Source organism: Brachycentrus maculatus, unplaced genomic scaffold (genome assembly GCF_059751285.1).
Source record: "Brachycentrus maculatus isolate JH-2025_06_01 unplaced genomic scaffold, ASM5975128v1 h1tg000012l, whole genome shotgun sequence".
Taxonomy (NCBI): domain Eukaryota; kingdom Metazoa; phylum Arthropoda; class Insecta; order Trichoptera; family Brachycentridae; genus Brachycentrus; species Brachycentrus maculatus.
In genome coordinates this window covers 1614535-1639676 of record NW_028280766.1, presented here as the reverse complement: position 1 = coordinate 1639676, position 25142 = coordinate 1614535, and the positions used below count along the sequence as shown (strand labels likewise).

General features: G+C 29.4%; 1 protein-coding gene across 2 annotated transcripts in view; it reads left to right on the top strand.

Annotated features, from left to right (window-relative positions):
- RhoGEF64C (Rho guanine nucleotide exchange factor at 64C) overlaps positions 1 to 25142 on the top strand; it is a 219296-nt gene that overhangs the window by 102329 nt on the left and 91825 nt on the right. The window contains exon 2 of one of the 2 annotated variants that reach the window (XM_088263029.1): positions 15673 to 15712. The exons of the other annotated variant lie outside the window; for it this stretch is intronic. The gene's annotated coding sequence lies outside the window, so the exon portion shown is untranslated. The remainder of the gene's footprint in view (positions 1 to 15672; positions 15713 to 25142) is intronic. 2 annotated transcript variants of the gene reach the window in all.

Sequence of the window (25142 nt, the reverse complement as noted above, 5' to 3'; positions counted from 1 at the left end):
GTCTACTAAGTTGTATTTTACTAAAAAAACATATAAAAATTAATATTGTGACAATTGCTTCGCCTAGTTATGGCATTTTGAAACAACAAAAAGAAAAACATTCAACCTGAAATGAAATACAATGCAATCAAATCGTTTAAATGTTTTTCGTTATACAAATGTATAAATTGAATACAATTTGTAGGCCCTGGGATGTTCCGACTTCTATCTTCGCTTCGTATAAAAAGGATAGATTCTGCGTGTCAGATGAGACATCTACGTATAAAATATTAATTAAACCAGTTTTGGTAAAAAACAATAATTTCCATAAAACAATATTTGAATTAGGGATAACTTAATTTTTTATCATAAAAACTGTAATCGAATTTTATTGTCAAATAAGTCAAAATACGTACTATGTGACTTGACTTTAATCGAATATAAATGGCTCATAGAGTACCAGGTCGTAACCCCCGTCTTCTTCATCGGGTTAAAAAAATAATTTTATTCGATGGTTTGAAAAGTGGGTAGGTTATACCTGCGAAAATTTGAAAATGTAGGTGAAAAAAAGTATTAAAAAATATATTAGTCTACTTTCAATCTGATAGTCTACTTTCAATCTGATAAGGTACTTATTTTTTCTCTCTTTCACACTCTCCCTTTCCATCTCTCTCTCTGAATCCATATTTCATGACTAAAAATGGAGATTATTTCGGCTGGCTTCAATGACAGCTTGTCTGTGGGCGATATGCTTCCATCTGGAACGTTCCTATAATCCTTTGTAGGCATCTGTCACTGATGACTCCCTATGACGATCTGGTACTTATGACTTATCTTTTCTTTTATATAAATAAGAAAGTAGGTTTTAGAAACTAGTTGGTATTAAAAATAAAAGGAAGTGGATCAAAAAACAAATTTATTTTATATATCCAAATAATAAATTACAATGATACATAAACTAAGTGCTTTAAATATTCCAAATTAAAGTAGATTTCCTTTAATATGCATAATATCCATATTGGTTTTTAGTGCTGTTTAGATAATTTTGTCAAAATATACAAAAAATAGCCAGAATTCGTTTAAGGTTATAATCAAATAACCTAAAACGATAAAAAAATTCTAGCATATCAAATGAAATGATTGGATGATAGGAAAATTATAATACTTACAGTGTTCATCGATTCGATTGTAATTTTAGAAGAAAGTTTCTCGAATTATAAATCGAAACCGTCCCTCAGGCAATAATATGTATTTATATGATCGATTTGGTACCTTTTGCTACCTAAGCAACATGTAACATTGTAGTAGAATATATATTGTTTCACTCACTTCAAGGTTTATTGGAATTGTGAACGAATCAAGAGTATATGAGTGAAAATGAATGAAAAACTTTCGTTTTCAATAAAAAAAAACTTAAATCGGATTTAAGCCAAACCCTAGGCACCATGCTTTTATTGATTTTGTGTGGATTTCATTAACCTTTGATCTCTGTGATGACGTAAGGGTTAAATAAAATTTAAATGTTTTAGATGTATTACGATTTAATTTTTTTGAATATATATTAGGTTTCTAAATTTGAGACGAAGGATCTATTGTTTTTAAACGAATGAAGATAGAATCTGTGCATTTCAGGGCTTACAACCTGGCATTTAGCTAGCTTGAATAATCACATTACACATATGTGTACCGTTTACCATTATCACCAGTATTGAGCATTCACATTGGATTAATTTTTGAAAGATGTGTTTTTATATTCACTATTGCTGGGTTTCTTTCGTATGTTAGTTGTTATTTTGATAGATTCGGAATTTCGGCTGACGGTGGCACCTTCAGTTGGAAATTTGTGAAGCAAATTTTGATATTTTTAATGGCGCTCGTTCGTTCAATCGATGAACATCAACCTTTATCAATTTCTTTATATTTTCATTAGAGAAATATATCCACTCTACAGGTTTGTCTAACAGAATACATGATTTGTAGTTTCTCTTACGTTTCTGCACACGTGAACTTACACCGGTCATTAGGTGAAACTGATAGTGATAGTCTGATCAACAGGTGTCCGATTCTGCATACTTAAAAACAAACAGGCATCGCAACATCTCTCTTCAATTACCGTCGAACTCATCGATTATACCAGGGGTCGGCAACCTCTTGGACCAAAAGAGCCAAACGGTTTGGAAATTTTCGGATAGCCAATTTTTAATTTACAATGATTAAATTGAATTTATTGAATGTTTAAATAAAAGGAACCTACAAGTATTTTGTAGATAGCACAGTTTTTAATCAGAAGTACTTTTTGCGCAGATTTATACATCAATTACAGATGTATAAATCAGCGCAAAAAAAGATTTTGTTAACGCCTTTTCTATTTAAATAAATAGTTTTTTCAAGTATCATTGTTACTTAAAATATATTCGAACTTAAAATATATTCGAAGGTTAACCATTTACAATTCAACGGTTTATGGATTTAATAATCCATTTTTAATTTTTTAAGTAAAGAAGACAGAATGAAATTTAAGTACTCTTCTAAAAGTTCTAATTTCATTTATGCATGGAATAATTTTATAAATAATAATCTAAGTTTCAGTATTTTTTTTAAAATTTGACAAAGAAAGAGCCACACAAATCGCTAAAAGAGCCACATGTGGCTCGCAAGCTACACGTTGCCGACCCCTGGCTTAGACTGTAATGGCGATCGTCTCGCATCTAACCATTTGCAGCGAAATTACTATTAAACCGACCTGAAAACCCATATAGTTTGTCTCGAAGCGAGATGGACCGGTGACGATACTAGATTGACGTAGTTTCTCTTATAGTGAGAGTGATCCGATCGCGAATATAATAAAGTTTGTAGAAGAAACAAAACGGGTTTTAGGACGGCTACTGAATATGTTACAGAACTAGATAATTACCTCTGTGGGACACTCAAATTAATTATCGAGACCTGACGGAATGTGTGTCAACGGTTTTATTATCGGCCACATTTGCATAAGTTCGTAGTAAGGTTCTGCGGATTATGCTGATGACAGTTGATATAATAAGGCCAAGGAGTTTGACTCATAATTTTTATAGGGTTTTTAATAATTTGTGTGTGATGATATACAAAAATACGCTAAATCTTATTGGTAATCATATTACCAGATCAAGAAAACGTCATGCTCTTGAGCGTAAAAAGAATTCCTTAACTACTATAGACATAAATTGATAAGTAAAATTTTCCTACTCATTTATAATTGTGGAATGCCTATTCTAGAATAACTATTTTGATTGCATACTAGCTGTATATTACACGTATTGCTGTGTCTTATTTTGACAGTGAAAAAAAAACAGTAGAATCTCGCTTCGTTTGCTATAAATTCAATTTTGTGCACTATCCCAATTAAAAAAATCTTCTTTTTGATGAACGCATTAATGTGAAATATAACTACTAAACAACGGGTAGGTTTAGATATAATTTTCACAAAAATAATAATAAGTATATTTGTTAGGACTTGAACCTGAGGTATGGCCTGTCTCTGTGTTAATAATAATCAAGAAATATATGATCAATAATGAACGTTACAGAAGTGTGTAAAGTGATATTTAAAGCCAGCGAAATGCTAGGTCATAAGCCCTAGGATGTTCGTACTACCATATTCTTTCATAAAAAAGGGAAAAACGGTAATTTTTATATGAAGTTTCTCCCTTTTAAATATTTTATCCATTTACTTGAGCGGATTATACAGAAATCTGTTCAGATAAGGGAAATAAACTGAATCTTGTCTTGAATTATATTTCTGACTCATCACGTTTAAATATTAATAATCATTATGAATACATTTGTCTATTTTTCAAGCGTTTGAAAATTATGTGTAATAAATAATATATCTAATTATGATAAGTTGGTAGGCGTATGCATACTTTATGGTATCACACCTGTCGTTATTTCCTCTATAGCCTTGGGCTATCGAGAGAAGAAATTTCTTATTTCAATGCCAAGCTCATAGAGATACTTAGAAAAACAAGTCGCAGCGTATCCGAACATTCTAAAATCGATGATCGACAGAAAAAAGTACATTTCATATGAATGACAATTTTTATGCGTGGCACTTAACGTATGATCATTTTGACTTCTGCCTTCGATATAAACGATGCCTTTCCCGTTCCTTTTACAGTGGATGTTGAGTAAAAATAAACACCAATGTATTTGAACGTCTTTATTCGTTTTTATCTCTATTTGTACAAATCGTCACCCGTCTAACAGATTTTAAAAAAATCAATAAAACTCCTTAAAAATCAAGTATATTTTGCTGGAAATGACTTAAAGGTACGAATGACATTTATTTTGTTATTCAACAATAATGTATTTCCATAGTTATTGGAGAAGAACGCTCTCTCCAAGATAAGCATAATTAGAAAAGTATAGAACAATACGTTATAAAAAATATTTTTATATTTCAAGAACATTAATTTTATGTTTTTTTAATGCTTGTGTTTTGTGCATTAATGGAGGCTTCATATGTAGAAATAATCTAACCATTATTTTTATTTAATGGAAAATATGGAATGTATATATATATATATATATATATATATATATATATATATATATATATATTTATATATATATATAATATATATATATTTATATATATATATATATATATATATATATATATATATATATATATATATATATATATATATATATATATATATATATATATATATATATATATATATATATATATATATATATATATATATATATATATATATATATATATATATATATATATATATATATATATATATATATATATATATATATATATTTATATATATATATATATATATATATATATATATATATATATATATATATATATATTGTATATATATATATATATATATATATATATATTTATATATATATATATATATATATATATATATATATATATATATATATATATATATATATATATATATATATATTTATATATATATATATATATATATATATATATATATATATATATATATATATATATATATATATATATATATATATATATATATATATATACATATATATATATATATATATATATATATAGCTAGTTCCATGAAATGATGAGAAGTGAAAAATTAACAAAAATACACGAACGAATAGTGAAATACCACTCTACAGTTTGCCAGGCCAAAACGGTATTTACGTTTTCACGTAAATATTACCATTCGCCGAACGCTAGGCAACATAAGCCGAGCACTTATATTCAACATTTTCGGTATATTTAGACATTCTAGTTTATAATTAAACATTTGAGATAAAAAGAGAGCAGACATCGAGGAAACAGGTTTATGATAGGTTTTCCGGTAATTTATTTGAAGTGTTCAAGGTCATGGGATTAATAAAGCGGGTCGATTATGAGAAATCTAATTTAGAAGTCATTCATACAAGTTACTACGAAAAAAATACTTTGAATTGGGGAAATTCATAGGTGGGTATAGTTTTTGATACTTTGTAATAATTCATTTATTTTCCAAATAAAATTTTTAAGATGGATATTTAAAAAAAAAAAGTATTAGAAAAAATTTTAAATTCAAAAGAAATGAGATACAAATTGACCTTCTTTTACACATTTTGTAACACCATATTTAATTATTATTTTGTTTTCACTAACAAAAATAAATATAAGGGAAACATTTGTAAACGACCACTTTTTCCAGTTCATAAATGTAATCACGACTAGTTTTAAGAACTGCATTTGTTCTCAACGTGTGAAAATGTAAACTGAAATTACTTAAACTAGCCAATGACAGATTGTAAGCCCTTTAAATGTCGAGACTTCCACATTCTTCGTCAACCATGCAGAGATATCAATAAAAAATCATGAAATAAATAATAAGAATTTGTAAACAAAAATACACTCAAAATATGGTAAATATTTAATTTTTACTATAAACTATTTTCAAATTGTTTCACAAGGTTGACATAAATTTCTGTATCTCATACCAATACATTTCGTTGCTCTCAACCCGTTCTAAGGGCAATTATTGAACGGAAAATATTTTTTTAAAAAGGAAAAAAATAATTTTAACAATGTGATTATCTGATTCGGCAGTCACTTTGTGGCAATTTTTTTTCTTCATTTCAAATTCATGTTCTACTTGGTAAATAATTTTTCTTAAAATATATTGTGACATGTATTTCAATGCATTCCGCACCGTTTTCAAATACCGTACAAACAAATAAGGTATTTGAAAACGATGCGGAATGCATCGAAATACATATCACGACAGATTTGAAGAAATAGTGGTATTAACCAAGTAAAACTTAAGTTGAAAATAATTTTTACAATTTGAAGATGTTACTTTTCTTCCATGAAGTTGGGTTTGAAATTATGAAGTGTCGACACGTGCACTACGGTGCATTAAGGTAATATTAAAAGGAGGTAGCCGCGAGATATAATGATGATTCCTGTTTCGGTAAACAAGTTTCATATTTTGATGATGGTCATTAAACTTACCGAGATGATTTCTGATATGATTCTTTATCCATGCCGGATCCGTGTTTTCTAATAACACCACACGCCAGTAATTTAATAGACAATTATTATTATAATTTTCGTTTTGATAGTCTGTGCCCTTCCTGTCAATTTATTAAAGGTTACAATATTTTTTGTATAGTAACCTGATTTTTACGTCAAATACCTCATAACTTTCGTATATAATTTGAACCAAAATGACTTTAATTATTTAAATACAAAATTATGGTGTTTTCATTTATGTTTGAATTGAAGTTGACTTGTCGTATTTCATAATTAATTACAATGAATTAATATGATTTTACAGAATTCATTTAATAAAATTGACACACTTTATGGAAACGTACATAGAACTATGAGATTCGAAACACAAAAACACAAAAACACATCAAACACATCTATGTATAATTCTTTTAGTCAATCGAACTTTGATTATTATGAAATAAGGTTGTACGGCCTGCTTTTATTACCCATAAAGTCATTAAAAAAGAAACTAAGTATAAAAAAGCTATTTTTAAATGGAGGTGGGTAAATCTGAAGTAGATCACATTCGGCCATGTCGTATTTGATTGCATGTCACAAACGATTTTCTTTAATATATTTTTATAAATATGTATTGAAGAAAGCTTAGTGAGGACATTTTGTTGTGTCATTTAATTTTGTTTCAACTTTTAAAATTCAGTATTGAGTTTTAAGTGATATTTTTTTAATTGCGTTTAGAACAAATGTACAATATTCTTGGTTAGCGTATTTGCCTACGTAAAATAATTGTATGGGGTAATTAGGCATGCAATCGACTGCAACATATGAAATCTAAAATCTGGTTTTGTAAATGGCTATCTTAATGTTATAAATACCAAAGAATAAAAGTTATCAAAACGACTCAGTATGAAAGGAATTGAACTTCTGAAGCAGGGGTCAATGTCGACATTGCACTCACTTTGATCAGACGCCTTTAAATTTTTGCCTTCGTGAAATAATAATGATACTTTAATTCTTTTAAAGATAAAACTTAAAGTTTGTTTTAAAAACATTGATTATAAAATTGGTAATTTTTTGTTGTTGTTTTATTCTATAAAGTTTTATAAAATGTGCTACTAAGTATCTGCAAAAAATACTCATGAAATTAATTAAATTCAACTTAAATAATAAATGTTTTTATGATATATCACTTTACTTCGTGATAAAATTTCCAATTTATTCTTAATTTTTATATATTTTTTTACAAACATTGCGTAAGTATATTTGTTTGCAAATGGTACTGGTACAAAGGACAAATTTCGTTGCAAGTGTTCTTGGCTTTGTTAGCTTAAAGGCTAATTTGATTGTTTATCTCAAGGTAAACTAATAAATTAAGTTTCACCACTAAACATTCAGTAAATGCAACATAAGACATGTTAATGTGTTGGCTCGATTCAGACGTCCCCTGATAGATGATTATTTTAAATGATCTCTATTTATTGCAAGTGAAACTAATTTAAATTGGATTCACTTTTTTTATTAAATTTACATTTTTTCATTAAAATATTTATATATTTATTATTAAATTTACATTGTTTTTATGAAATTACAAATGTACATAATTTTTTTTAAAAATGTGTATAAATATAAACATAAATTTTTGTTTGTTCAATATCTTTTATCTCCTAAAGTTATTAAATGAGTGCTATGAAATTTTGACACGAAATTACATTGATACGCGTCCATATAAAATATATACAATAAATAAAAATGTAAATGTTCGTTTGGTAGGAATCTCAAACCTCAAGTTATTCATCTATGACTTGTGTTTTTTTTTAGTTTTCTTTTTACCGTAATGGCAGCGCCACCTGTTGTTCCTGGCATAGAGTGTTTCTTGAAAGATGCTGTAACTAATTAATTTTTAATTTTTTTTGCTTTCTTGTTATATAGATTTATAATATTTTCTTTTCTTTACAAGATGGTCATCAGGAGTGTGTTAGAGACAGACTAAAAATAATACGTATTCATGGAAGCCTGGGTGTAACAGACATCAATAGTAAGATAGAGGAAAGGCAATTGAGATGATATAGCCAAGACGTAGAGAACCTGATCATATTGTGAACCAGGCAATCGCTATGCATCTTCTTCGAAAACTGGAGAAAGACCAGAGAATTCATGGATTCTGAAAAAAAACTGGATTCAAAGACATAGCCTAGGTGACGTTGCCCATGACAGAAGGATCAACAATCTAAGGACGAAGTGACCTCAACTGTCTACGAAGACGATAACTTGGAATGGAGCCAGGAAGAAAACAAGCATTTTTATATTAAATGTATTGGAAATGTGTGTTTTCTATTCAATTTCCATTTAAGCAGACAGGGCTATAGCAATACATGGCCAAGTACTGCCAGTACAAAAAATGGAAGAATATTTTTTCCTTCTCACTTAGTTCTGGGATATAAAGCATGTTTGTTTTATGCTTTTCCATGAATAAATCACGGAAAAAATATTTTTTAACATGTGTCGGGTTTTTATCCCAAGAAGTGAGGCACTAAGGGAATGACGGAATTAAGATATTGTCCCGGAAGAAGGGAAAATTGCGATTTGAGAAAAGGGCCATGTTGTCGCATTATTTTTGAAATATGACTGACACATTCATATCGAGGATACGAAACTGGTTTATGGAACAATAACGACCATTATAAGAGGTACCATTGGAGTCATAAAGAAAAAGGTGAAGGTCCTCAGTGTATAGGCTGCTATCATGGTCGCGTTTTATTATCAGATTAAAAGTTTTTTTTTTCAAACAGTGAAATATACCTACCTTTAAAATCAAATGCTTAGCGACGAACAAAAACCATTTTCTATCTTGGAGAAATTTATTTTACATTATCAAATTACATAAAATTTATTCCTTAGTTACATGTCTTAGTAACTATTAAACCAGAAAATCAAATATCCTATTCCAACTTTAGTATACCAAATATTTTATTGACGCAAGATTCTTCTCAAATTATAATATAAGTCGCTCTTATAAAACAGATATTTTACATCGCAAAAGCTAAACTAAAATAACCATCACGCCACTTTTACGCAAAGGTAGGCAGAGAGAATAGAACGCTTTACCATTATATCCTTGCAAATAATATTCGCTACTTCCACATTCATACATTTTCTTATCTGCCGATTATTCCGACTCTTGACCTGAATATTTTCAAATATTTAAAATACTTTATTGCGCAAAGTTTTCCTCGTTCTTCCTCTGCTTCTATTTCCGTCTACATCCGGTTTATACATTTGTTTACTGTTCTTTCCTCGCTCTTTTTTCCACACGCTCAAACCATCACAAGACACTTTTTTTTAAATCGATAATCCATATCTTAGCCTTTCAATAATACCTTATTTCATCATTCGTATATCTATCATACATAGTTTAGCCACACATTCGTCTGAGAGATCCATTTTAGCTGCATCAAGTCTACTTTCATCTTTCTTTTACCAACTTAATGCTTCACTCCCATACATCAGGTTAGGTACTGGACTCTGTTGTATACTACAAGCTAAAATTTCGCTTATTATGGTAAATCCTCATAAATTATGAGATTAAAAAAAAGATGAATAAATATTTGCACTTTTTATTAGGATTTAAGCAAAATTTGTAATAACTTAAATTTAATAATCGTTTATTTTTTCGTTGCGAATCTGAAAATTGAAATTAAGAAAAAAACTGCAAAACAACGTTAATAATACGTGTTTTTTCTATCCAAAAAAACATAATTTATACATGGATGTGTCTTTTTTAATGCAGACAAGTATTTTTCATCGAATCAAAATATTATAATCTACTCTTAACCTCAATATATAAATAATTCATAAATTTTTCTTATTTAAAAAATCAAATATCATTTATAAGTCCCTACTTTTTCTCTCTAGTGCTTGTGATCTTTGAGACTTACATGATAAGAATATTTTATTCAAATTTTTAACAGGTGCTCCGCGTACTTAAGACAAAAAAAATTAAAGCCGTTATAATAATATGAAATGACGTATGGTAAAGCTTTTTTACATGGATTTAAATGTAAAATGTGTGCTAAAAAATATAATCATATTCTAACTCATGTAAAATAATTAATCTTCTTCTGTTATTGAACGGAAATATATGTTATTCATTTAATTCTAATTTGAAGCACTTACTTGATATTTCATCATTTTGTTTGCAAAATTTTAAGTTTAAAACAATAAAGCTATTTTGTAAGCTTAATTATTTTTCTAAGGTATTGAAATCGATATTGGAAATAAATACTTACTTAAGAATTCGTAATTCATCGCTTCTAATTACGAAAATTAATTAAGTTATTCCAGATTTAATTGTTACATATCAATTAGGCACTTACGTATTTTAAACGATTTTTGTACATTAGAGTGGAGACGTTTCATATATACATATACAGGGTAATATTGAATGAATATAATAGTAAAAACATCACTCGTATTTTTTAAACCCCCAATGGAAATCGAACCGGGACCTGCAGTCCGGTAGCCGAGCTTGCTGACCATTACACTATGGAGACGATATATATTAATACACACACATAAAGTATATTGTATCTTGCATTACATTAATATCTATGATTTCAAAAAAACAGTGTCATTTTCGTCGGCTAAGTACAATTAAAATTTGTATTTTTTTAAAATTGGACTTTTTGGTTGCCATATTCGAAAGTTTACAAAAACGTCACACCCTAATGCACTCGAACATATATACGTACTTTTATATGAATAAATGATACTTCTTAATTAAAGAAAACCCGGCTACCAGCATGTTTCACGTCTTACGAAATCGTGAAAAATTGATCAATTTACACCGAATTAATTCCCATTGGAACAAATAGTGTTAGATTAATAAATCTCAAGCGTCACGTGCTTAATTCACCATTCTGTTATGATATCGATCACGTAAACGGTATAATTTTTCAAGAGATATGGTACATTGCGGCCCACTTTTCTCGTTGAAGAAAGCGCTTCATTTAGCTGCGGTACAAACAAACTTGGCAGTAGACTTGGTGTCGATGTAGAAATCACACATGGAGGTGATATTATGTTGTGTGAGAGATGTACTGAAGCAAATATCGAATACGTGATTTTCTTGGCGAATACATATGCGAGATAGTCGGGCTTAATTGTGATATCACAGTACAACTGAATTATTAATTTTTTAAAAAAATAATTAAAAAATCATTTATGTTATTTTTATTTATTATCTGTATTCGGAATAAGCAAAAAATAATTCATATGTTTTTTAAAAATATAAATATATATATTTTTACGTACTTTACAAGATGAAATCAATAAATTAAGTATCTAACTTGATAAAATTTAAAGGAATGTTTGTAGTTATATATATGTCTAGTAAATATAAGAGAGAATAGAACGCAACATCAATCTGTCTTACCAAACTATCTTCGCCTCTTCCATATTCATGCATCCCCGTGGATTGTTACGGTTCTTGACCTGACTACTTTCAAGGATTTTAAATACTTGATCATCCCAATTTTTCCTCGGTCTTCTTCAAACTAACTTATGAAACTAAATAAATCAAAAGGAAATGTAAAAATAATGGTACAATGTAATATATTTATCATGTCGCTCACTCCTTTGAAGAACGTCATAAATCAAAAATCGTCAATTTTCAGTTGTGCATGTTTTCGAAATCCCTAGAAAATGTACTATATCCCAGCAAAAGCGGCGTATTTTTAACTTAATGTTTACCCGCTACAGGGCAAAAAGTGTCGTTTTTGCATTTTGATGAAAAGGTATTGTTTAATTGTTTTTTCAAATTTTCTAAATATTTTTTAAATGGTGAAAAAACCTTCAGGTTTTGCCTAAAAGGATCTGTTGCACAGTTCAATAAGTGGCTTGATATTTATTTTTAATTCATTGTATTATATTTTTAAACCTTAAAAACGTTCTCCTAAAAAATCACGTTTTTTGATTTATGACGTTCTTAAAAGGAGTGAGCGATGTGTCAAATTTTCATAATTCTTGATCTTGCCAAATTTTTCCCAGTCTTCCTCTAATTATAATTTACAATCTAAATAAAAATAAATGTAAGAATATGAAAAAATTATCGTTTGTCAAATTTTCTTCATATGTAATTCAACTTGACGGAACCGAGGCAATTTAAGGTTGCTCGTGTAATTGTCTGTTAAGAAAGCTGTTTTTCATATCAAAAATATTTTAATAGCAGCAATTTCGTTAATGATAAAAACGATTTAATAACATTTAGGTGCATTTTTTGAGACACGCACTAACGGCCCGCCATGTATACGATCGAGATGGTTACGGCCAATGTGGGAGGGAAAAGCGACAATGTATGAGATAAGTCCGACAAACATTACGGATTTCATTAGAGGCGGCGATTAATTACTTATTAAAAGGCCGGACTCTCCATATAAGAGCGGTAAAAATGCGGTAATAGCCAAACTACTATGCTTTTTATTACACTAGTTCAAGTGTAAAGTTATATATAAGTATGTACATTTATATTATAAGTACTTTGATCTTCAGAATTCATAAAAAAAAGAAAAATGAGTTGAGAATATGTTTAGATAAAAACGAAAAAATACAGTTGAAGATGTAACATTTAAAAACAACAATCTCAGTAGTACCTTGCAATTGTATACTTTAAATTATTGTTATTGTTTAATGGCTATACTCGGCCATGCGTTGCTGCGGCTAAGTGTGGTAAATTAAAAAAATAAGAAAATAGAAATCTATCGAAAACATTGAAAATGATAAAGATACCAGCTGTCAAGAAGCATGCTATCCGCTATGAGCAATATTGAAGTATTGTAGTTACTTACGGCGGCTCTGCCATTGCTATTACAATATTTTTTTCAAAAGAAGCATATTTTTACCTGTAATAGGTAAAAACACGTGTCAAATGAATAACTTAAGAAGAAAGATTTTGAACAAAGAAATGCATTTAAAAAAAATATATTAACATTAAAACAACGTGTATTCAAACGCAATGATGTATCAAAATTTCAAAGCAATCGGTGATAAGCTTAAGGAGATAATTTTTTTTAAACAAATAAACATTTACATTTTTTAAGTATCAAAATAAGAAAAATTATTAACCTTCGGTCTACCGGAGACAACAACTATCGATAACTACCGTTCTGGGTCCAATGGACCTTTCTGTAAAGTATGGAGCATCCTTCACTTGTTACCCTCGTGTATGTTATATATTATTATCTCTATTTAATTTATATTTTATATTAAGAGTTTCAATAATCCCAAAATTAACTTCAGAACGGGTCCGATGGACCCGCTTTGTAGGCAAAATGTTAAACAATAATAATATTTGCACGTTGTCAACTAACGATAAATATCGACAAATAATTTTGTTTTGAAGCTATATAGAAACTCGCGAGTGAAGTGTGTATGATTTTTCTATTCATCTACAGCGTGACCTCGTATGGTGAAATCTTTTCGTATTCCGACATTTTCCAACACGTCATTGTTTGAAAAGGCAACATTTAATTTATTCACCGACGCAAAAAGTGTATATCGCGGCCATTTTATGAACTTTTCGACTGAAGTGGATAGACGATGCAATGAATAATGCACGAAGCAGTTTTCAAAATTGTTAAAATACGTTTGTCTCTTGACTTTGTCGCGAGTAGGAAAGAGGATTTACAAAGGTAAACGAAGCGGTTGAATATTTTTAATTTGCACCGCGAAAAACATTTTTTCATAATGTGGTAGCCTTCAAATTATTGAAGAAATGACATAAATATTCATCACTATTTATCACGTATGTACACTATTTTAACACATTATTTTTTGACATCTCATCAAAGATGAAGAAAAATATGGAAGTCTAGGCATTTACGGGGCTGACGACCGTCATAGGCTGGCGTCAAGTGATCACTTTACATTCACCAATTCTACCCATTATTGACAACTACGCTACTCGAATTCTTGGGATATTATTATTCAAATTGCTTAGTAAAAAGCTTCTTTACATCTCACCAATAGATGTCTCTAGTGAAGTTCTAGTGATTAAAGAACAAGGTTTCTATACTAGGTACTAGAATTTGAGTAGTGTGGTTGTCAATAATGAGTAGAATTTGCGAATGTTCCACGTTTGTAAAATGATCACTTAAACCAGCCTATGACGGTCGTCAGCTCCGTAAATGCCCATACTTCCATATTCTTCTTCATCTTTGATGAGATGTCAAAAAATAATACAAAAATAACTCATGTAATTGGAGATAATCCAGATTTTGTGAACAAGTATTTGGACACATTCAAAATGTTGTATTTTAACACATCGTATTTTACAGATAATTTTACGGAGATATAATTCATTGATTACCTTTTTATAACAGCAGAGAAATAAATGGATCCAAATAAATATACCATAGACACGTATTTTTATACGTTTTAACTAATCCTAGTGAGGATAAATATATGTTTGGTTATAATTTTTTTAAACTTAAATGGACTTTTTTCATTATTGCCAAAATATAGCATTTTGTATTATACACTATAATAAAAGCCGATTGTCGGTACTAAATTGATCTGAGATGATTAAACAGAAAACCAACTATTTATGAGAAGGGAATGTGGAAGTCTTTACGCATGTTGGGTTTACGCCCAAAAATCAAGAGATTCGGATGTTCATCGTGATTGAAATCATGAATATTTGTGCGACGTTCGAAAAGATCACTGAATCCAGTCGATGACAGTCGTAAGCTGTTTATACCCAGGCTTGAGTATTTATTCTCATAAATTGCTTTATATTTAATGAGATGATTTTTTTTATAACAATCCTTCAGTGATTGAATACAGTAATCTTGTTTACAAACATTTTAAACAATTTTTTTTCTTACACGTTACTACAGAAAATATTTTTTTTTATAAATTATAGTAAAAATTATTATAGTTATGGAATGAGAATTTTATGTAATAAATTAGATGAAATGAATAAAAAAAACACAAATATAATTAATTAATCAATATAGTATACAAGTTTTTTCAGTTGTCTAAGAAAATTGTTTTTTTGTTTATTTTTTAATCAATGCTTGTATATAAGAAGTAAGCAAAAAAATGTATCACGCTTCCACTTATTTCCTATATTAATCAAATTAATGCAATGAATTTTGACTAAATTGATTTTTTTCCTCTTTCAGATTGCACGTAGACAAAAATGCTGTTCACGTTTGGTTAAAGGTAAGAAAATAACATAATTATTATTGTTTTGTAATGTATTACTTCCGCCTACTGTGCCGATAACGAACGTCGACAGATAATGGTATTGGCATTATGTTATTCGATCAAATGGCTTTCAGAAAACACATCGATTAATTAAAATTTCCAGATTAAATCAGTGGTCGAGCTTTGTCATTTCAGTCGTGACAAGTATATTAGCATTGAAAAGGATCAAGTTCCCGGATTTACTTTCAAGATATAGATTTGCAAGGTAACCTACTCCAATAATCTTCTATCATATGTTCAGACTCACGACTTTGGATAAATCAATGTGTGTGGTATTTAAACAAGAACTGATATCTGGGCAGAAGTAATATATCATATTATTGGTTTTTTAAATACATGCGAAATATCGTCTATACATTGAATATGAGTTTGCGTTTAGTTTTAAGGCTATATTTAAATACACTGAATTTAATATTTACACTGTAAATACGGTCCTAGCAATATCGTGAATTAAAACTAGTACAAAAGTGAAGTAATTTAAAATAAAAAAATGATGTTTGTGTTTTTTGTTTAAAAACACAATTTGGGAAATAAAAAAATAAAAAAATATTTTTACTATTTACAAATAAAATGATTCACTATCACTATAAGACAAAAGACGAACCTCTTTACGCACATTTGGTACGATATCGCTTTCATGAATTGAGGTTGTGTAATATTTCAGTCTAAATTTTCAGGTTCACTAATTTAAACTAAAATTCAGTTGTCGATCGCTGTTACTGTTTTTTATGAGTTCCTCGTATGACTATTTTTTTCGCACAGTAGTATTTTGAAACCAAGAAAGAAACACGTAAAATATAATTATTTGTATGTTTTCAATAATAATAAATTATTTTCGAATAAGAGAGTAACTTTAAATAATTTTTAGGTATTTTTCTCGTTTTTTTTCGAAGATGGTCGGCTCATGATGTGTGATCTTATGTAACCCATCATTGAGGTGGCCATTGTGTGATTATTACATTATCATTATATACATGACTGCCCTGGGTGGGCCTTGCCGTAGTGTAGTCTAGTACTACAAATCATCACACATCATTTTCAAATCTCGTATACATATATGTCCGCCTCCGTAGGGTAATGGTCAGCACGCTCGGCTGCCGTTCTGGAGGTCCCGGGTTCGATTCCCAGGGGGGGTCAAATATATATAAGTGATTTTTTCACTGTAATATTTATTCAATATTACCCTGGACTGGTATCTGAAGCAGAGGGCTGATCACCTTTTCTTCATGTGTAAACGATCAAGATAACACTGCGTTTATATGAAGCAGTGCCGTATGCACTATTGGGGTGCGGATAAGGGTTTAATTATTATTTATTTTATACATATATGTAAAAATTATTTAATGAATAATATTCTCAATATTATTAATATTTAAAGCATTTACTTTGTGGTTAGTCATTTTTACTTATTTATTTTTTTTACAAAAATGTTAATATAATTAGTATATAACCACTCACCGAGATTTTTACGTCTACCGGTTTCGAGACGTACCCGTCTCTTCGTCAGGACAATCACTAACACAGCATGCAAACAATACTACCCTTCACCACCATAGCACCAGGTGGTGAAGGGTAGTATTGTTTGCGTGCTGTGATAGTGATTGTCCTGACGAAGAGACGGGTACGTCTCGAAACCGGTAGACGTAAAAATCTCGGTGAGTGGTTATATACTAATTTTATTAACATTTTTGTAATGAATAATAATTATATCATGAGAACCATAGTTTAAAGTGCTAGTTTTTTTAAAGTTTAACTGGTTTTGATTTCTCCATTGCAAAACTACCGAATATAAATAATATCCATATGTTTGCAAATACTCTTATGACCAAAATGACTGTTCAAGTATAATGTGGGTTTTATGAACTTGCAAATTTCTCAATTCTCAATAAAGAAGTGTCCCACTGATCCATTTGTGAAAAAGAAATCCAGGTGTCGTATGCGGAAAGGATGTTGCTACTAATTTATTGAATTACAGAAGTGGGTCGAGAAAATTATGACTTCCTACGTACAAACACTCCATTTTTTCGAGAACAATTTTCACTTTGTTGCTTGTAGTGCTCATAAAAACAGCGTAACAAAACATGTAAATCAAATTAAAATAGAATATAAATTTGGGATTGTTAGAATTCACATGTATTGTTTTTAAGAAATAATATTTTTAACAGAATTACAAAGGTGTGTTAATTATTTAAATAAACTAGAGATCTACTGCCGTAAAAAGGAATAAGGTGAATGTTAATTTCACACTTTTAATTTTGAAGTTCGTGCATCTTACACTTTTATAAACATACAAAAAATTATCAAAATTTTAAAATATACTATTTGAAATAAGGAAAGAATGTAAGGCTGAGATAAGCATTATCGATAAAATTAAGAAAGGTGTGTTGAGATGGATTGGACATGTGGAGCGTATGAGCGAAGAAAGAACGGTTAAACAAATTTATGGAGCGAATGTAGTTGGAAAAAGAAGCAGAGGACGACCGAGGAAAACTTGGCACAATCAGGTATGTCAAATACTTGAAAGCGGCCGGGTCAGGAGTCGTAATAATCGTCGGGTATGTATGAGGAGATGCATGAATGTAGAAGAGGCAAAGAATGTTTGCAAAGACAGAGTGGTGTGGCGTTCGATTCTCTCTGCCTACCCCTGCGGGGAAGCGGCGTGATGGTTAGTTAGTTAAAATTTCATCGTTTGCTTTTTTACTTCTTAACAACTATTTAAATTTTTGATTGAAGTATCTTTTGGATTTTTTCTCTCAAATTTGACTCAACCATCATTATAATGGTTTCATTAATTTAATGGATTAATTAAAAAAAAAACAGACTACGCTTAATTTTTTAATTAACTAGTTTTTCTTTGCATTATTTTTTTGGGGGATTGCACTGTGTTTTTTTGTCAAAATGTTCACATACTGAAATACCAAGGGTGTCAGATTTAATTTTTGCTTTATTCCTAGTCTGTACAACTTAGATATGGCAAACAATAAATAAACGTATTTTATATATATTTTTGTCCGCCTCTTTGGTGTAATGGTCAGCGTGTTTAGCTAACGTGCTGGAGGTTCCGGGTTCGATTCCCAGGGGGGTGAAAATAAATATTAGTGATTTTGCACTGCAATATTTATTTAATATTACCCTGGACTGGTTCCTGAAGCGCAAGAGTGATCACCTTGCCTTCATGTAAGTAATGATCAAGATAACACTGCCTCAATTCGATGCAGTGCCCTATGCACCATTGGGTGCGGATAAGGGTTGTAAGTATATATATTCTAATAAAATATTGATATTTAAGTGTTACTTACGAAGTTAATGATTTATTTAATAAAAAAGGAAACTATAATTTAAAAAAAGTATTTTGTGATTTATGTGTGGGTTAAAGGAGGTTATTCATGATTAATACATTTAATTGATTAATCGCATAAGTAGTGCAATTAATTCAATTACATTCGTTGCCTTTTAGCCTTGATGCTAATGATTTTTAATGTTCACAATTTATTACAAGATAATTCAACTAACGAATGTACGTGAGCTTTAGGTTTGAAATACACGTGTGTTTTATGAATATAATAAAAAAAATATAAGCAAACAAAGTTTGACATTTTATAATCAATTTGCTGCTTAAAAATAATAAATAATAATAAATTTTATTTAGTGATTTATTGGTAAATTATTTAAACGTGCGTAACTAAATAAATATGTGTTTTAAAAGAAAAAATAATTTATTTATGGTTTTATCAAATGTTGGATTTACATAAATATATACAAGTTTATATGTACATATGTTTGCATGACGTGTATTCATGAATTAACTTTGTTACTTTGTAGTATTCATAAAGTCATTTTATCGGTCGGTAACCTTTTTATGGTTTTAAAAATAGATTTGAACGCTAAAAATACTAAGTAATTAAAAAAACATTTGAAAACAATTTTGAATAACGATTTTTTGATTATTATTTTTGAATAAAGAAGGAATATTAAAAAAAATATATAACCATGGACGTGCATTTAAAATGTCTAACTTTTATTGGAAATCGTAAACATTTAACATCAAAATTCTATTAAATCCATTTATTCGCCATAAGTTTTTGTTGAGATTGAGTATTATCGGAGAAAAATTGAATAAATAAATACACGCCTACGGTTTGTTTATCTAATGAATATTTCGTATTGATGATAAAATGTCATTCTCAATCAATATTCTACCATATGAACTATTAAAAGAAAATAAAAATTAATTATGAAATTTTGGCAAAATCACGTGAAATAATTCAACTTTACAACTAAATTTCCAAAAAAGTGTTTTATACATAAATCATTAAAAGCATTTAAACATTACGACAATTGTTAGTATTTAATCCTTACAATTTCTTATATAACACTGATCTTTATGAATATTTTAGAAAACAACTTTTAGTCAGTACGTCTTTTACATCAACGAATATAGTTTACATAAGAAACTATAGAATTTAAAGAGACTGAACAATGATTCAATGGTAAATTTGAGTCGAATACAAAATGTGCTAATGATGAAAAATGATGGCAAAAAACGGAATCGTAATTTAATATGTAAAGTCTGTTTTCGCGGTACAAACGTGATTATTTGTGTCAAATCGTTGCGCAATTGGATGACGTCGTTTGTTGCCTATTTGAATATCCGTTAGTGATTTTTTTAAAAAATATTTTAAACATAAACTTTGATCAATACAGTTTTTGTTCAAATAGAATAGTTTGGCAGATATTAATATATTTTTTATTATAATGTATAAATAAACCACAAAAAATGTTTATATTGAAATGGGTGTTGTAAATACTTTATTTAAATGACAATTTCTAAATTGAAAATGTACCTTTTTGCTTTTGAATTGTAAAAATATTCAATGGCCGTGCTCTCCATGTAGGTAGAAAAGCAGTGCCTATCCTAACTTACCCGCGTGACAAATAAAATCGCAACCAGTACCTTCCCCTTCCTTACGAAGTACCTAGCTTACCTTATTACCAACCTTAGTAAGTAGTACCTAGCTTACCTTACTGCCTACCTCTAATGCCTACCCAGTTAATTCTCTGTGCACGCCACCGTATGTGTGTGTATATAATATCTGGATAATTTATATATCTGCATTCACAAGAAGAAAAAAATATATTCGTTTTTACCAGTCATGGTCGTGGTATAAAAACTGGGAGGACTTTTTATCCTCGACATGGATTATGTAATAATACGCACGTATGTTGTTCATACATACATATGTAAATGTGCGTTGTTCTCATAAATTCTTATAAATTCTCAAAATTTTCCTACTGTCAAGTAACAATATTAACAACTTTGCATGTCACTTGCACAATCGTTTTATGCATTGTGCAATTAGCAATTGGAATTGTTTTATTTTTATTATTATTTTTTTTTTATATAAATATAAAAGATCGTTCTATTAGTCAATCTTATTAACAGCATTTTTTAAGGCGCTACGTGTCTATTTAAAATAATTTTTGAAGGTAAAAAAAAAATATATTATTTTATCTGTCCACCTCCACAGTGTAATGGTCAGGACGCTCGGCTAACGTACTGGAGGTCCCGGTTCGATTCCGAGGGGTGAGGGTCAAAAAAATATTGTGATTTTATATTTGAAATAAAAAGTGATTTTTTCACTCCAATATTTATTTAATATTACCCTGGACTGGTACCTGAAGCGGAGTGCTTATCACCTTTCTTTCATGTGTTAACGTTCAATGATGCAGTGATGCTTTTATATGATGCAGTGCCCTATGCACCATCAGGTATAGGTGAAGAAATAAATTATTGTGTTTCTTGGCATACTACCTCCCTATTACCCAAAAAATCATATTTATCACAAATGGCAAGCATTTAATTTTTTTCCTATTCACAGTGAAGAGATATGATTTAAATAACAATACAAGTTCATTAAAACATTTTTAGAGAGTATATTTTCTCTAATTTGGTAACATTGATAATATTGATGACTATGATTTCTAGAAATAATATTCTTTGTCAAAATGCGGTGTATGAATTTTGCATGCATATAGATCTCTAGTGTCTCGTCTATAGAGGTCAAAATAAAATTTTCATGGTAATTACGTCAATATTTGATATGCAATAATAGCTTATTTTCGTATAGTTCATAGCACTGTAGTTCCGCATGTATGTATATTGGTTAAATTAATAAAATAAATATCTATATTTATACGACAAAGAATGCAAATGTTAGTTTGATCAAAATCATAAATCTTCTAAAATTAACCACCAACTGCTCTGTTACTTTGATACAACGTTGCAATTAAAAACACATCTTATGAATGTGAGCAGAACAAAACGATGACGTCCGGAAAAGACTTGGCACGATCACATCAATCAAAACTTTAAATCTGGTGGTGTCAAAAGTCTGCGTAATCGAAGGGCTAGACTAGATGTATTGATGTGAAGGAAGCGAGTGTATATCAGGACAGAAGAGTGTGGCATTCCATCCTTTCTGCCTACCCCTGCGGGGAAACGGCGTGATGGTAGTAGTAGTAGAAGTAGTAACATTTTAAATGTCTTTAAAAAAATATTATGTAAATAGAATCCGATCCATTACATTTCTGTTTAATTATCTTCAGTGAATAAATGACGCCAAGTACCTACTTTCACGAGGACCTTGAGATTAAGAAGTATTCGTAACGGACTAGTGTAATCACCGCACTAGCGTCATTGTCTTGTGCTGGCACGCGGCATAGTGACCCTCGTAATGAGGGGGACATTATGTTGAAATCGAAATTAAACTCTCATTATGCCGAAATTCCAGATGTTTACAAGAAAATGTGTGCCTTAGACCTAAACAAATTTAGTGTTATTATCGTAGCGATGTCATTATTGTTGACTTTATCTAAGGCGTTTATTTGAGAACACTGTAAAGGGACATAATCAATGGTTGTCTGTGATTTTTAAAAGAGCAGAAGTTTTATCAAAAAAATATATTTTTATAGGTATTAAAACGTTTTCATTAGAAACTGCTCAAATCCGATATTTATCTTGAATGAACACACGAAATCTGAAATCATTAGTTGGTATGTATATTATATTTTTATAAAAGCCCAATTGGGTACATGTGCCCTATTCATATGAACATACTATACTAACATATTCTGTTGATTTTCTTAATGTTAAACAACAGTTTAGCATTTAGATAATCTATAAATTGTGATCTATGTATTGTGGTATATGCCCTTCGGAAATGTCAGAAGTTTTAAATTAAGTCCATATGTACATGTTTATGTTTGCTTTTGGGTCATATACACATTTCCGATATATGTATAGTTTTGAATTTGGGAGTTTGCATACAATAATTGATATGTTTATTATGAATTCAAAATAATGTTTAGCTAAAATAAGAGTTAAGTATCTCACTATATAAAATATTCTAATTTGAAAAAATATAAAACTGCTGATGTATTTAACAACTGTGTCTATCATTTCTTGATTCTCATCATAAGTGATAAGGTGAACGAAAGTTGATCAGAGTCGACTTTTGATGCTATATTTGACACTCTTCAATATTTTGTTATTGATGCAAGTGTGATATAAATAACCATTTTTTTCACGCTGTTGGATTGGATATTTGTACCATACATTTTGAAAATAAAAATATTAATTTTTAATATAAAATCAAAATGCAATTTTCCGTTATTTTAATTTATATTAAGTAATTTTTAGCAATTTTTTCGTTTAAAATATTTGTATTTTTTTTCACGATAAGTATGTAAGTATTTTGGCTCAACACAGACTATGCATATAGTGCTAAAAACATGTACGTAACAGAACATTCTCCTCATCATTCATCGTTCTCTTTGTGTAATACCACTTAAAAACACTACTCTATGACTACAGGTTTCGAATAAATCATTCCATCATCAGATCAAATGCAGACAAATGAAGTATAACATTTGATCTGATTATGAAATTTTGAAACCAGCAGTCATGAAGCAGTGTTTTTATTCAAATAAGTAGTATTATACAAAGTGAACGACGAATGACAATAAAGTGTAAAATTACTATACCGTAATGTTAACAATGCAATCCTTTAATACATAAATTATATATATACGTAATCAATTTGTATTAAAAAACAAAATCTACGAAAAGAAAAAACAGTATTGTTTCAATAAGTCTTAAATACTGTGAAAAATAATGAAATTGGTTTATTTTGTAAAATCGTGTTTAGAAACGAACCCGTGACCTCGAGGTATTGCGAGAATTTGTTCAATTGCTCTCCAATGGCGTTCAGTAATTGAGACAACTATTATTTGTTTACATTTTAATGTGTTTGCTCACTTGGCATAATGGATTCCAGGTTTATACAAATGGCCACAAAATATTAATACCCTCTTAATGCTAATCCGTATTAAGACCATTCATGAAAAAAGGTCGGCTGAATAGAAAAGCTGGCTCAAATGCCATGCACCTGAATAATGTTACAGCGAAGGTCGTGTCAATCAAACAAGAAATATTCTTGAAAGTGCGACCATAATATTTGCAAGCTGCGACCTTGCATTTTTTAATGCAAATAAACCAACATCACGCTTCGCTAATCCATCGGAATATATTACCATCCATTTGAGATTTTTTGTGTATGTCAAATAATGAAAATATTGCTATCAAATTTTATGAATTCGTGGATATAAAAATTCTTCTATTATTATTTAAATGCTTTTATTCCTTGGTTTATTATTCTTTTTAATATTAAAAAATGATTCATTCAATAATAATGTTGAGTTTACGGCGTTATATTACGTCATTTTCAAAGTAATAAAATATCAATACATTTTGACATTTCAACATATTAAAAAATATCGGAGTGTGAGAATATACAGGGTTTATGACATGTCACAGGCTGGTTAACTAATCACTTTACACACTTGCAACAACCATCATTCTACCCATTATTGACAACCACACTACTCAAATATACAAATCTCATAGATATATTGATTAATCACATGACACAGTACATATAAATTCTTGCGAACTTATATTTGGAAAAACTCAAAATGTTTTAAAAAATCATTTCCTTAAATATTACCCAATAATTTCATCAGATTAATTCAAAACATTAAATTTTCATTTTCCCTTATCCTAATTTTTGTTTTTATCTACCACTGGTCAAAAATAAAAAAAAAAACAGAAAGGTAAATTTTAATAAATTAATGATATTGCAATTTCGAAAACAATAACAAGGATTATAATTAGCTTATTACTGTGTGACATTCTGATGCAACATTTCGACAAATTAGTAGAATCAGAAACCAAGTTGTCGTTAGTAAAATCTCGTTAAACAAGTGAATCGTTTTCAATCGCCACATTGAAAAAAATGTGTTTGCTTGGTTTTCTTAGTACTGGGGT